Here is a 15,898-nt window from a genome sequence, read left to right as displayed (position 1 = left end):
GGCCTCCGTGTTTATCCCGACAAAGGGAAGGTCTGGAATTCGCCATTAAGATTATAAAAAAGCCCTTGGGCCTCACCCTGTCTTGGATGCATAGAGGTTAGACGTGGGGCGGACAAATGAATTATTCAACAGAGATCGGAAGACAGGGCAGGGGTCCGGGTTCTGACTGGGGTCCGGGTCAAGCTGCCCGTGACCGCTGCAAAAGGAAATTAAGATGAACAACGGAGCTAAACGCAGCGGTCATGCTTGCATTCCCAGTACTTGGGAGGCGGAGACGGGAGGATCCAGGCTGGAGGTCAGACTCAGGAATGTAGGGAGACTCAGCAACACAGAAAGACCTTGTTTAAATAAACGCATGAATAAATAAATAAATAAATAAATAAATAAATAAGCAAGTATTCGAGTCAGGGATGGGGTGTAGCTTCAAGGTAGAATGCCCCTGTGTTTAATCCATAGAACTAAAAAAACGAGAAAAGAAGTAGGGTGTAGGGTCTAGTGGAAATGTGGGGGTGCTCGCTAAATGTGCTCCCCGCCAACGGCATTAATGCTGGCCTCCCGGAGAAAGTTATTTCCACGTGAATGTAATGTGTCATTACAAAAGACCGCCGTGCTCCTGTCTGGCTTTCTGTCCCACCCTATGATGTCTTCCACGTAAGTCTGGGCCACTGTGATGCCAACCATGTCGAGACCCTCCCCAGGGCAAGCAGAAGCAGGCACCGTGCTCCTGGACCTCCAGATAAACGCCATCTTTCCTTACGAATCGCGCAGCCCCACGTCTTTTGTGATACATAATGTATAACCGACTTGCACGTCTTATTTAGAATTGAATTCAAGCGCCTCATCTCGCAGACCGTGCTGCAGAGAATCTCAGTTAAGTGCGGAGGCCTTCCTCACGGGGAGGCAGGACAGGTGTTCCGACAGCTTATCTTGAGAGGTGCCCGGTTGACGGCTACTCCTGGGGGATGTCAGCTCTCCTCACTTAAAGCTCAGTTATGAATCGGAAGAGTGCAATTTACCACAGCTAAGGGGATGAGTCTGGAGGAACAGAGGTGTGGGGTTTAGAAGTTCTCAGAAGCAGGTCTGAGCTTACAGGTAAGGGACACAGAACACCAGCCCCCAAAGGGCACTCGGCGGGCTCAGACTCTGGGCGTGCGTGAGCAACAAATCCCAGGAAAGCCCTAACACTCTGCACGCCAAGGCGTCTTAAAGGCATCCTGGCCTTTGGCATAATCTACGTGTTGGAACTATTTGCCTTATTTAATGGATATATATATATATATATATGTATATATATATATATAAAATGTCTCCTGAAAAGATCATGCATTAATATTCAGGGTGGCTGTAATTAAGTCATGAGGGTTGCAGTCTCTTTGCCGGGCGTGGTGGCGCACGCTTGTAATCCCCGCGCTTGGGAGGCGGAGACCGGAGGATCGTGCAGCCGCGCGCCATGGCTTAGGAGACCCTGTTTCTAAATAAAAATGTAAAAGTAGGTCTGGGAGTGTAGCCCAGAGGTAGAAGGGCTTCCAGGAACCCCAGTACCACCAAAAATAATAATAATAATAATAATAAATAATAATAATAATAATAATAATAATAAATAAATGGATAAATCCGCTTTCATGGGTTTACTGGGTGGTCACTGAGGCGGGTGGGGTAGACTGGAGAATGTGGGTTCCTCGGATTGTGATGTTAGGGTGTGCTCTTTACATCTCCTTGCCTGGGGCTCCCTCTTGCTTCCAACCTTCACGATGTAGGAGAAGAGCTCTTCCTTCTCCCGTGGACCTGCTTCCCGTCACCGTGCCCCGAGCTCTGCGGACCCAGCCTCACATGGACTAAACCCAGAAATCTCCAGAACTGTGAGCCGACCCATCTTCCTTCCTCTAACGTGTGATAGTTTTCTTGGATTCAACAATGAGAACATTGACAGAGACAACTTGTCACTAAAAATTGTATTCATCAAGGACAGTCGTCACGGAGACTGATTAGACCGAGCCTGTAAGGAGATGCGTACTGGAGCTGCTGGGCGCATGTGTTTGTATGTTGCAACAAAGGCGGAGACACAGAGATTCCGCCAACAATGCTCACATTTATATACACAATCGCTTCTTCGGCTGGCAACGAGGAGGCATTTGGTTCTGTCCAGGCTCCCTTACGTAGATTTATTTTTTTCTCCTCCTCCTCCTTCTTCTCCTCCTCCTGACACCATGTTCCATTTGCTAGTGAAAGTTTTAAAGATCAGTTTGAAATTGCATTTTCCATTGATTTGCGCAGTGCCGTCTGACATGTAAGCGCTTTATCTTTGGGTGGCAGACTTCTCAATCTGCCCCATCCTCTTATGTCATCCGTATTCCAATTCCCCCCAAGGCCAGCGTGCGCGGAGTCGCTGAGCTGGAAGGGCTTACGGAGGTCAGTGTGTTTCAGTCCTCCTAGGAACAAGCGAAGGGCGGTGTGCCCCAAACACAGGAGCACCCGGCAAGACAGGGCCCCCTTCCACGCCCTCGCCTTTATTTCTTTATAGGCCACTTTCAGCTCTTTTTTTTTTTATCAACTCTATTTATTTCTGAACACTATAAAATCTTAACGAAGTTGGATTTTGTAAGACACACGAAGCTATGCCGTAGCGAAATATGGGTGATATCTATGTAAGTTTCCCCCTGCTGGAATTGGGGGAACATGGTTCATGCCAGGAGATGGCCTGTCAAATGACTGATAAGTTGCAATAAAGAAATGTTCGTGATTGTTCAAAGAAGCTGGTAGCTCTCATTATTGGGAGAACCTAACTTCTATAAAGTATTTTTAAAAATGTGAACCATATACCCAGTTAACTCTACTTATTAGGCTTACACCTATACACTGCAGGGAAACTTTACTTCGCCAGTAAAACCTTCGCGGGGTTACTTATTTGGGAGGGGGAAGCTTGGCATCCGTGATGAGATCGCAAGCCTCTATTTCTTCCTGTCTCCACGTTGCGCGCCAGAGCCAATTTAAAATGGCATCAACTCGTTTTGTCAATTCAATGTCCCAGGCATTGCTTTATGTGTTATTTCTTCTTAATATAGTACCTCCTGCCTTTTAAATATAAGAACTGCTCAATTGAAATACTTTTTTTCTTTGGAAACAGGGTCTCTTAAGCCAGCGCACGCAGCTGGCTTCGAACCCGCGCCATCCTCCTGTCTCCGCCTCCCCAGCGCGGGGATGATGAGCGTGCGCCGCCACGCCCGGCTGTCAGCAGTTATTTAACACACAAATTCACCTGCCGAATTACAGCTCCGTCTGACACTCAGCAACTTTCGAGAGTGCAGAAGGGATGAGGAAGGGGGCGCCCGCTCTAGGGGTGACTTCTAGTGTAGCTAATGGTTTAATAGTCATTTTATACCTCCTCGGCTAGGAGCAATTGTGTGCTATACACCACAAGTCTTAGCATTTGGAAATACTCGTTATTTTAAAGAGGTGGCTCTAATTTCTTTTATGTGTGATTTTTTTTTTAATGGACTTTATATTAGAGCAGTTTTAGGTTCAGAGTGAAACTAAATGGAAGACCCAGAGACTCCTCACAACATTCCCAGCTGTTGGCATCCAGGAGCCCACACCGTAAACACATGAGATCACCGGGGCCACGGTGAGCTTCAGGCCCAGCCCGGATGTTGTCCATTTTATGGGTTTAGACACATGTCTGATGACTTCATTCTACCACTTGCAAAAAACTCAGAGTTTTCAGCATCCTAAAAAAACCTTCCTCTCTCCCTCGCACACCTGACAGGAGCTGGTCTTTGTATTGCCTTCGAGCTCCCGCCTTTCCTGCCGGGTCATGTAATTGGATTCATATTCTGTGCAGCCTTTTCAGACTGGCTTCTTCCACTTGATAATAGGCATTTAAGTTTCCTTCAAGTCTTTTCATGGCTTGATGTTAATTTCTTCCTCCTTCCTTCCTCTCTTCTTCCCCTTCCCCTTCCTCGTTTCCTTCCTTCTTTCCTTCCTTCCGCCCATCAATCCCTTTTTATTTTTGTGTATGGTATGTGATATTGAGAATTGAGCCAAGGGCTGGCTCTTCTACCTCTGAGCTGTATCCCTCAGCTCTATTTTATATTTTGAAAAAGAATCTTGCTAAGGTGCTGAGGGCCTCACTGAATTCCTGAGGCTGGCCTCAAACCTGTAATCCTCCTGCCTCAGTCTCCCAAGTACTGAGATGAAAGGTGTGGGCCACCGTGACTGACCGCTCATTTCTTTCTGGCACCCAGTAATACCAGATTATCCGGATATACCCTCAAATATTGACATGTCGCCTACAGAAGAATATCTTCGATGTTTTCAAGTTTGGACAATTATGTATGAGCAAAGGTGCTATACAGAATCAGATGTGGGTTTTCTTGCCCACAACTTCTTGGGATAAACACAAAGAAATAAAGTTGGTGGATTATATGGTAAAAGGAGCTCTGTAAGATTTAAGCCCGTCTTAGTAGTTAGTTTTGGACAATCATTCTTCGAGAGGTCTGTTGGAAGGTTATTAGTGTGAGGAAGCAGGAATATAGTGAAAACATTTCTGGTCCTGCTCAAGACCCCAGAGTGGAAAAAAAGTCCGATGCAGCTGGGCGCAGTGGCACATGCCTGTAATCCCAGTACTGAGGAGGCTGGGACAGGAGAACTGCAGGTTCAAGACCAGCCTCAGCAACTTAGCAAGACTTTTAGGAACCTAGTGACCCCCTGTTTCAAAACAAAAATAGAAAAAGTGCTGGGGGTGCAGCTAGAAGTTAGACTCGCCCTGGGTTCAAGCTGAGTGTTTCTGAATCTCACTGAGATTCCGGGATTGAGGTTACGGTTTCTGGAGTCATCTCCAAATGTCATTAACGACCTTGGTTGGCTTGATGTATAGCGAGGAGCTGTTTGGGACCGGAGGGGTCACATTCTCTTCCTGAATCCCCCAACGGCTTCTATTCGAGAAAGGTAAGTACTGTGGGACCAGCATACGCTCTCATTTGGACAAGAAAGAGAAAGAGAAGAAAAGGGCAGGTGTGAACGGAGAAAACGGGTCCGAGAGAGACAAATACCTGCAGGGTTGTACAGTGGCCACCACGGAGGGGAGCTGAGGCCCTCCACTATAATCTATCTGCCAATGTTCAATTCCGATGGTTAATTACCCAGCTGGGGAGGTCATGGAAGAAGTTGTAAGCCGCCTGCAGTCCACGGCCAGGACCCAGGAAAGCCCCTTGATTTTTATTATATGGCAGATTACACAGACTTTTCAAAAGCCTCCCACTTTGATATCCCAGTCTGCTCATTTCCCAGCACAAAATGGCTAGGTCATTTACCAACTCACGTATCCGGACCTCTGAATGGCATTCAAAATACATCATCTAGGGCAGATAGCGCCACTATCTCCAATTTCAAGATGAAAAACAGATGGAATAAATAAATGATGTAAAAATTTCCCAAGGTCACAAAGTTAATAGAAAAAAAACCCAAAAAAACCACAGGGTGAGAATGGAACGTGACGTCATTTACCAGGCTTCAAATTTAACTGTCCATTCACCAAGTGCCGGGTACATGTAATGCTCCTATCTTTCTGAACCTCATTGTGATACCGAATTACAATAGACCAAGAAAAGTATGTTTTAAAAAAAGAAGAGAAGCCGGGCATGGTGGTGCACGCTTGTCATCCCCGCGCTTGGGAGGCGGAGACAGGAGGATCGCGCAGGTTCGAAGCCAGCCGCGCCAGCTGGCTTGGGAGACCCTGTTTCCAAATAAAAATATAAAATAAATCTGGGAGTGTAGCCCGGAGGTAGAAGGGCTACCAGAAACCCCAGTACCACTAAAGAAGAAGAAGAAGAAGAAGAAGAAGAAGAAGAAGAAGAAGAAGAAGAAGAAGAAGAAGAAGAAGAAGAAGAAGAAGAAGAAGGAGAAAAAAAAAACTATCCTATTCTTTGGGAACATATAGGTATCCATGATATGAAATAATCATTATTATTAAAGAATCTACTCATAACTTACAATTTTTTCTTTTGAGACACGAAATTATTTTCTAATTATTCTCTGCTATGCATATACTTAGTTCTGTACCTACTAGATTCCCTACTGGATTTCTTACTCTGAAGGGACAAGACACATTGGTCTCATAGGTCTCTTAAAACCGCCAAGGCATGTCATACATTGCTATTAAATGGTTGTTGATTAACTATATATTTCTCATCCCCATTCACTCATACTGAAATCCACAATGTAGTTAACAGTACTATATAAATACAAACATCAGAATATCTAACTCAGCCTATTAAGTTGCTATAGTTGTTTAACAAAGCAGGAGATTATGGAAAAATCCAGAATGCTAATGAGATAGAGCCAACATAAATTGAAAACAAAATTTTAATCCAGGCTTGATGGAGCATGCCTAAAATCTCAGTACATGGGAGGCTGAGGTAGGAGGATTATAGTTTTGAGGGCAGCCTCAGCTCTTTAGCAAGACCCTCAGTAACTTGGTGAGATCTTGTTTCAAATAAATAAAAAGAGCTGAGGGCATAGCTCAGAGGTGGAATGTCCCTGAGTTCAATACCTAGTAACATATAAGCCAAAACAAAACACAAAATAAAGGGGGTGAGAATAAAGTCAATAGCATAGAAGTGGTAAATCTTAGCAGGATGATTTCTGGTTGGAGGTCAGTGTTAGGAGCTTTTCAGAGCCCTCTGCTACTTAGTGAGACCCTATTATAAAGTAAAAAAACGATTAAGAGCTGGGGATGTGGCTCAGCAGTAGAACATCCCTAGGTTCAATTCAGAGCACCCCCCCAAAAAAAAAAGAAAGAAAGAAAAAGAAAGCCGGGCGTGGTGGCGCACACTTGTCATCCCCATGCTTGGGAGGCGGAGACAGGAGGATCGCGCAGGTTCGAAGCCGGCCGCGCTGGCTTAAGAGACCCTGTTTCCAAATAAAAATATAAAATAGGTCTGGGAGTGTAGCCCGGAGGTAGAAGGGCTTCCAGGAACCCCAGTACCACCAAAAAAAAAAAAAGAGAGAGAGAGAGAGAGAGAGAGAGAGAGAAAGAAAGAAACTTAAAAACTTAGTGTTTAGAAAGAACCTATACACTTTATTTTATTAATAGAAGGTGAAAAGAACAAAAAAGTTTTAAGAAGAAAAAGGCAACAGAGAGGAGCAGATCGTCAAGCCAAAGCCCTTGATTCCAGGGCAACATTTACCAAGCAAAAGAATTTCCTTTTTTATACTAACTCTTGGACTAGGAATAGTTCGATTGTTTCCTGTATTTTCTGCTTTCTAATAAAATGACCCATCCCTTCTCTGCCCTTGAAAATGTTATGGCTTTATAAAGGCACCCAGCGGTCTCCCGCACCTGGTTAAGCCGGGTCAAACGCTGCAGTATTCGAGGACTGATCCACAAATTGCGATTCTATACAATTCAGATAGATTACCAGGAGGCCCCAACTATTATGGTTCCATGGGTAAAACATTACAGGACCTTTACAAATAACCACAATCGATTCTGTTACAGAATCCAATTGCTCCTAGAACGGTCATTCATGCTGAGAACACCGAGGACCCGGCAAGAAACCACAAGTCCACGCGTCTCCGGCGAATACGACACGGGGGGCTGTGTTTCTCGCTGGAAATATCCAACTATCTGGTTCTCCTTTGTGTCAACTGAGGAGTCAGAATGCCACGGCCCTGGGATTAAAACTAGCGGTGCATCTGCGGGAATTACCGTAAATAGATTGTGATTAAACCTATTATACCTACAGTATTATCTTGAAATATTAGAAATAACAATTAGGGGAAAGAGGAAATTGCTTCCCGGTTTTGAAATGTGGCAAATTCTTCCCCAAAAAGTTCACTCAATTTTTATCACGTTTCTTTTCTCCTGAGCTTTTCTTGTAAAGATAAATTGTTTGCTCTTAGGATCATTGATGCTCCTTCCTTACGACTCTTCATTCTATATTCCCAAGTGTAATCGATCCGAATTGTTTTTCTCTGTGTTATTTTTTGGTAGAGCTTTGCGTTAATGTGACAGTGGCTTTCTAAAAGCCAGGTTGAAAATTCCCTTCTCTGTTAATATTCCTAAATATTAAATGTGGAACTACTCTTATTCTGCTGGGCATGGTGGCACACATCTGTAATTCTAGTACTTGGGAGGTTGAAACAGGAGGATCTCGGGTTAGAGGCCAGCCTGAGCTACGTAATAAAACTCTCAGCAACCTAGTGAGACTCTTTTTCAAAACAAAAATTAAAAAGGACATGGGGTATAACTTGTAACTTGGTGGGAGAAGCATCTGAAGTTCATTCTCAGTGACACACACACACACACACACACACACACACACACACACACACACTTCTTTGAAGGTGAGATGTGGTAATTTTGAAGAAAGTACTTTTTGAAAATGTTACTGATTTTCTCTACAGTTAATGGTTTGTTTAGGCTTTCCATTTCATTCACTGTGAATATATATATATTTTTTTATTTCTGGTCATATCAGAAGTACATGATCACTATAAAAATAAAACAGTTACCCGAAAGAATAGTTTTAATCATTTAAATTCTCAGCCAAAGATAATCACCCATTAGCATTTTAGTGAGAGTCATTTTCTGTGTTTCTTTAATGCATATATGTGACATTTTTGTTATCACACTCTTTTAAAAAAGAACCCTTTTAGGGGCTGAGGTTATAGCTCAAAGATAAGGCACTTGCTCAGAATGAGCGAGGCCCTGGGTTCAAGCACTCCAACAAAATAAAACAGCCTTTTAATTTCCCGTCTCTTTGAGGCTAGTATATGTATTTTCTTCATTGAGAAGTACTTATGTGGGGCCTGCTAGCTGCAAGACATCATGGTAGGTGGTCTGGAAGTAACGCATTAATACCAAAAATGTTGCACTCTGGGAAGCGAGACCTTATTTCTTCCTCTCTTCCTTCCTTCCTTTGTTTAGGTCACACCTACCTAAACAAATCAAGGAAGCGGTCTCTGTGGCGAACGTCTGACATCCCAGTACTTGGGAGACTGAGACAGGAGGATCACAGGTTCAAGGACAGATTCAGCAACTTAGTGAGACCCTGTGCAAATTTTTAAAAAAGAATAAGGGGTGGGGGGTGTTATCTTGGAGGTAGAATGCCCCTGGGATCGATCAAAATTACTGGGGGGAGAATTAAAGGGGCATCTCTGGGATGCGGAAGGGTGAAAACTTGGGTAGCCGCCAGGTATCCTGCATTATTAGAAAAACCCCAAATCCTGAAGGCCAAAAAATAAAAGTAAGAGTTCTAGCTACCCATTTCTAGTCATAGCTGAGTACCACCTATAATTCATAGGCTGGATGCACCTGCCCCCAGTGTCCATGTGAAGAAGAAGATTGAGATCCGGGAATAAATCTGGCCTGTAATCCCTTTACTTGGGGGTCTGAAACAGGAGAATCAGAGTTTTGAGGCTAGCATCAGCCACCTTGGCACCTGGGCGAAATCCTGTTTCTAAATAAAAAAGGCTAAGGGTGTGGGGTAGATCCCTACCAACCTTCAGAGTGGAGGGAAGGATGGAGAGATGGGAAAAAGGGGGGAGGGAGAGAGGAAGAAAGGAAAGAAGGAAGAAAGAAAGGAAAGAAGAAAATAATTTAGTTTTAGCTATCCTCGGTATCCAACTAATAGTAGCGAAATATATCCTAGAAAGTCATGCGGGACTTATGCAGAATATGAGTGAGGAAAAAATATCCATAAATGTAGCCATCAATATTAGAAAAATTTATTTTAAATTTGAAATTATATAGGTCATCTTTTTAGAAGGAAAAATGTTAAGAATAAAATTTTTAGAGCTGAAAAATTTAAGATTAGACATGCTCGACAAATGAGACGCTTTTCTTTTCCTTTAATTCTCCTGCTATCAAAAAAAAAATTTTTTTTAAAAAAAGAGAGATTTGATTTTTCCTTTGTTATTCTCAGCAGTCACATCTTAATTCTGAAAATAAGTACTTGAGAATGATTGGCTCGAGAGCAGTGTTGAAATCATTTACAACATAATTTACAAAATAATTTATCTCGCTCTTTGTGGCCAGGAAGCAAGCCCTCTATGGCTGGCATCCGTCACCATGAACCAACTGATGCAGGGATCCAGCCAGGCGCGGTGATGCTCGCCGGGACCCCAGTAAACGGAGTCCGAGACAGGGGGATCACAGGCCGGGGGCTGAACCCAGAGGTCTCTACATCGGAGCTACACCACAGCTCTCTTCATTTTTTATTTGGAAGCTTGGCCTCGCAAACTTGCAGAGCCTGACCTCAGACACGCGCTCCTGGTTTTCACGTCCGATTACAAGATCATGGGCGGCGCTTGGGAAGCTGAGACGGGAGGATCACAGGCTGGGGGCCGAGCTCGGCAACACAGCGGGGGCTACGGCAATTCAGCGAGACCCCATTGCCAAGTAAAGAAAGACGAAACGGGGCTGGGGGTGGAGCTCAGAGGTAGAATGGCCCCGTGTGCGACCCCCAGAAACACGCACGCACACACACACGTTGAGCAAATAATAAAATGACATATGCAAAAAATGAATATATGCATAACAAAATAAGACACAAGATACTAAAAGGACTCAAAGAGCAAATAACCGTCTGGAAATTCCAACATGAGAGCTTATACACATACAATAAAAGACAGTGGAGAGGAGTGTAAAAAAGGATCCAGAAAGGCAGGGATGGCGGCTTGTAATGAAGCCCCGGGGGTGTAGGGCTGAGGGCTGGGTCCTAGAGGAAACGCATGCATGGCACAGACGGGCCGGCTCTTAACGCAGGGCCTCTCGTGATGAAATAAGGGAAACGGCCACTTTACATTTCAGTTGTGGAAAACCATGAGATGTCAGCCCTCTCCAAATAGGTTCGTTATACTCTCCTGAGTCAACTCCCAGACAGTCTCCACTTGGGGATAGGCAGGACAGGAGATTAAAAGATACATTAAAATCAGGAAACAGATCAGTGGTAACTAGAAGAGATATACTGCCCAAGGAATGTGAGTTTCTGTTAGATGGGACGTGAAAATCTAGCCGATGTTTTAACTATTCCAGGCAGGTATATATAGGAACGCTGAACCATTAGCTTCAAACTTTGCTTGTCAGATTATTTCTGAAATTCTAAGCACACCTGAACACAGAAATTTTTTTTTCGAAAATAATAGCTGTCATAGAATAAGAATCAGGCAATGAACTGCCCTATACGGCTATCTGTGTCTGATCAAAGAGTTACTGACAAACAGAAATACACGCGTCAATACATTTTATTTATGTCCACTATCAGGAGAAGGAGCCTGTGATGCATCCATGCACTGGAATATTAAGCAATCCATAAAAGAGTACATTTCTGACACACAGAACAACACAAGAGAATCTAAAATAATACTGTGTTGAGGAAAATAAACTAGACAAACAAAAAGAGAAGAAAAGAAAGCAATCCAGGAGTGGTGGCACGTGCCTACAATCCCAGCACTTGGGAGACTGAGGCAGGAGGAATAGTAGTCTAGTGAGACCCTGTTTTAAAATAAAAATAATAAAAGCCGGGCGTGGTGGCGCACGCTTGTCATCCCCGCGCTGGGGAGGCAGAGACAGGAGGATCGCGCAGGTTCGAAGCCAGCCGCGCGCGCTGGTTTAGGAGACCCTGTTTCCAAATTAAAAAAAAAAAAATGTAAAAATAGGTCTGGGAGTGTAGCCCGGAGGTAGAAGGGCTTCCAGGAACCCCAGTACCACCAAAAATAAATAAATAAATAAATAAATAAATAAATAAATAAATAAATATAATAAAGGACTGGGAGTGTATTTTAGAAGTAGAATGCTCTTCTCCAACAAGAGAAACACAAGTAAATAGAAAAGTCATTCCAAAAACCTAAGCACTGCAACTGTACATGTATATAACTTCCAGAGTGCTCAATACAAACATGTAACCTTCCGCCTTCTCTACAGCAATGCGTTTGATGAAGATGTTTAAATTAGATTTCGGGTTGCCAGGCGTGGTGGCGCACGCTTGTCATCCCCGCGCTTGGGAGGCAGAGACAGGAGGATGGCGCAGGTTCGAAGCCAGCCGCGCGCGCTGGCTTAGGAGACCCTGTTTCCAAAATGAAAATGTAAAAAATAGGTCTGGGAGTGTAGCCCGGAGGTAGAAGGGCTTCCAGGAACCCCAGTACCACCACCAAAATAAATAAATAAATAAATAAATAAATAAATAAATAAAATAAAAAAATAAATTAGATTTCGGGTAATTTTCTGAATTGCCTTAAATAGCTCAGTATTGCCGAAGGAATAAACGTGTGCCGTGCCCGTCAGTTGGCTGGCCGCCTAGATGACATCACGCAAGAAACTACCTTCCCACTTTGAGGACCTGCTGTTTTCTAGGAAAGCCCAGGTGAAACACGGACATCGCGCTTGTCTCTCCGTGGGGCCGGGTACTCGTCCTGAACACACGCCACGGCAGAAGCCGCAGGAAACCCACAGAGGAACTAAGAAAGAGTTCTACACGTTAACATGAAAATTAGCTTGGGAGATCCCACAAAGACCGCACTACCGCTTTTTTTAATATTAAAGCAAAAAGAGGCCATTTATTCCCCAGCTTGTTCACATGAATGAGCCGCTAGAGCCTTGGCTTTTGATAACGCAGTAAAGGATACAGAGTCTCCAGCAATATCTGAAATTGGTTTTCCGTGCTGAGACACTCTTTAGAACGCTTGTACCCCGGGCGCGACTGTCTACTGAGCCTTATTCTGACCACCGACGATGAAATGAGCTATATGATCTATGAGGTTATGGGAGAATATGAAAATCGGCCAATAAAAAAGTTATCTTCAGATAGCCTTTGAGAGGATAAAAATAGAGGATTATCATTTTACTACTGTCAAGAGAAGGGATTCATTTTTCATCATTTTCTATTTCCACTGCCTGATGTGGTAAAACGGGATGAATAGAAAGGCCATTGTCTTTATTCATTCACTTCAAGAGACTGTTAGAAGATGGAAATCTTTGGAAATGATCATGCCTCGGGAACAATCTTTATCTAAAAACTGTGACTCCTGCCGAATGCTCTGCTGTCTTCCAACTGTAAATGTTGTTAAGAGGATGAATTAGACACAAGCTGTCAACACAGATTTCCAGTGTCTGCCCCACAAAGTTCATTTGAGGGCCTCTGTCTTCCTCGATTTGCAAAGATTTTCCGTTATCACGAAGTACACGATTTACATTAGATAAAGGGAAATGATTAAAAGCACATCACTGATTTCTGACATCTCTCTTCATGAACCAGCGGGGATTGAGTTGCTATCTATAAATAAACCACACAATGACTAAATGATGTTATCACTAATTTCCAAGATCTTGCCAATTGTTGAAATTTTTATCAGTGTCTCAATGGGCTATTTTCGTGATGTGGTGATAACCGGATAGCAAAAAAGCTACGCTAATGGATTATTTTAGCATAAAATATAAACTATAACCATTTTATAGGTTCTCTAGTTGAGATACTGAGGTTGATATCTATAATTTGCACTACATATCTTTTTTGTGCGTGTGGTGTTGAGGATTGAAACCAGGGGCATTCTACTTCTGAGCCACATCGCCGGTTCTATTTTATTTTTTGATATTTATGTATGTATTTATTTTTGGTGTACTGTGGATTGAATCCAGGGGCTTTCTACATCTGAGCTACACCCGAGCCCTAATATATATGTATTTATTGGTGGTACTGGGATGAAACCGGGGGCATTCTACTTCCAAACTACATCCCTAGCTCTGTTTTTTTATTCTTAATTTTGAAACAGGGTGTCACTGAGTTGCAAAGGGCTTCACTTTTACTAAGTAGCTGAGGCTGTCCTCAAACCGCAATCCTCCTGTCTCAGTTTCCCAAATGCTGGGATTACAAGCATGAACCTTCATGCCTGGCTACCTATTTTATCTTTTTTATTTTTGAAAAGGGGGCTAAGTTGCCGAAAGTTTTGCTGCTTTGCCAAGGCTGACATCGAACCTGTACTCCTCCTGTCTCAGCCTCCCAAGGACTAGAATTCCAGGTGTGTGCCACCACACCCAGCCAAACATCATTTCATATACATATTTTATACTAAGATAGGCATATGTATACATAAACAGAGTATATATTTATATAACATGCAAGCCCATTGTGTATTAAATTAAAAGGATAGATATGGTAAATACTTGATTATGCCTTTTGAATTCATAAAGAAGTACATTCTAACCATGTCTAAGAGAAATAAAGTAAAAATGATTGAAGCAGAATCCAAAAATGTTGGCCACAAAGTTCTGGATGAACAGTTAGGAAATCATTTTTATGTCCTTCGAAGTTTTATATGCAATAATTAAAACAGTACTGAAAAGATATCTGGAAATCAATCAGAACCTTTAAAAAAAAGAACAAAAATTTTATTATATAAAATTCATAAGATGGATATGCTTTGCTTCCCTGGAATTAATAACATTTTAGAAGATTATTCCAAAGGTATAATTTTGTTCCTCTTCAATTCTGTATATATAAAGGCAGCTCCTGTTCATCTTTTTGTAATAAATGCAAATGAAAGGTATTTTTTTTTAAAACATGTAGGTCTAATCTGACCAGTTAAGGAGCTGCATTTAAAAAACCTACCTTATATGTACAAAATAAATTTTGGATTAAGCTTTGTCAATAAACTCTGCGAGATAATATTTTAAAAGTTAAAGCCAAGCATGGTAATGCACACCTGGAACCCCCAGTACTTGGAAGGGTGAGACAGGAGGATTGCAGGTTTGGGGCCTCAGCAACTTAGGAAGACCCTCAACAACTCAGCGAGGCCCTGTTTCAAAATCAACAGGGCTCAGAGGTAGAATGCCCCTGGGTTCCATCTCCAGCACCACACATTAAAAAAAAAATTAAAATGGACTACATACAAAGATATCTCCATGGAAGCTCCCTTAATTTAAATTTCTATTTATTGCACAAACCACGGCTGAGTTTCCATGAGTCACTCCCGAGGTCTTCCATTAGCAAAATGCTGGCACGATTTTCCCCTAAATGAGAATTATAAATTATACCTCTTACTACTTTTTCTTTCTTGAAGTACATTTTCCTAATATTTAATTTATAAATCATGTCCCAGACGTATTGGTAATAAATGGTTGGAGGCGGCAGACGGGTCTCCAACAGGAAAGCCTCCTGCTCCCTGTTTACTGGGAGGTCTCATTAAAAAAGCATACAGAAAAAAGCAAAATAAAAACCACCTTGTGAACCTTTGTAATTGGTCTCAAGGGATGTGTAACTCTCAGGATATCGACACAGAGGTGCCCTAATCCGATCTCCCTCTCATCTACTGCAGAAAATATCTACTTTGTGATATACTGCTCGTATAGAAACAGTTGTTTACGCTCAGAATAAAAACAAAGCCAAAAATAAGTGCTATTTGATTTCAGATATTTTATTCTGAAGACAGAATCTGACTTGATATGATGATAATCATTCTAAACTATAATGCTGCTCATAAATGAGGTAATTTTGAATAAATGTGTCACGAATAGTTGTAATATACATAGAATTATGCAGATAGAGACATTCATATCTATATTTATTTTTTTTTGTACTAGAGATTGAATAAATTACAAGTCACCCTAAACTTTGTCTCTAAGATTTTCTCTCCCAATGAACACAAAGCTTTCACCTTTTTAACCAAATATATATATAGATTTTTTTTGCCAGTTTCAAAACAGTGACACATATAAACTAAATTTTCTTTAATCCACTCTTAGGTAGCAAAATCTGGAACAGAGTCACTAAGCCCAAGAAGTCTCCTAAGTCACTGGGACGCCAGGCGTGCACTCCCAGTCCAGAGTAACCCTGATATATTTATCCTAAATCATAAGCCTTGTGTATCTTAGAAAACACTTCCAACTCAATGCCTCTGTTTCTTT

The sequence above is a fragment of the Muscardinus avellanarius genome (genome assembly GCF_963383645.1).
Source record: "Muscardinus avellanarius genome assembly, chromosome: 22".
Taxonomy (NCBI): domain Eukaryota; kingdom Metazoa; phylum Chordata; class Mammalia; order Rodentia; family Gliridae; genus Muscardinus; species Muscardinus avellanarius.
This window is presented reverse-complemented; position numbering follows the sequence as displayed.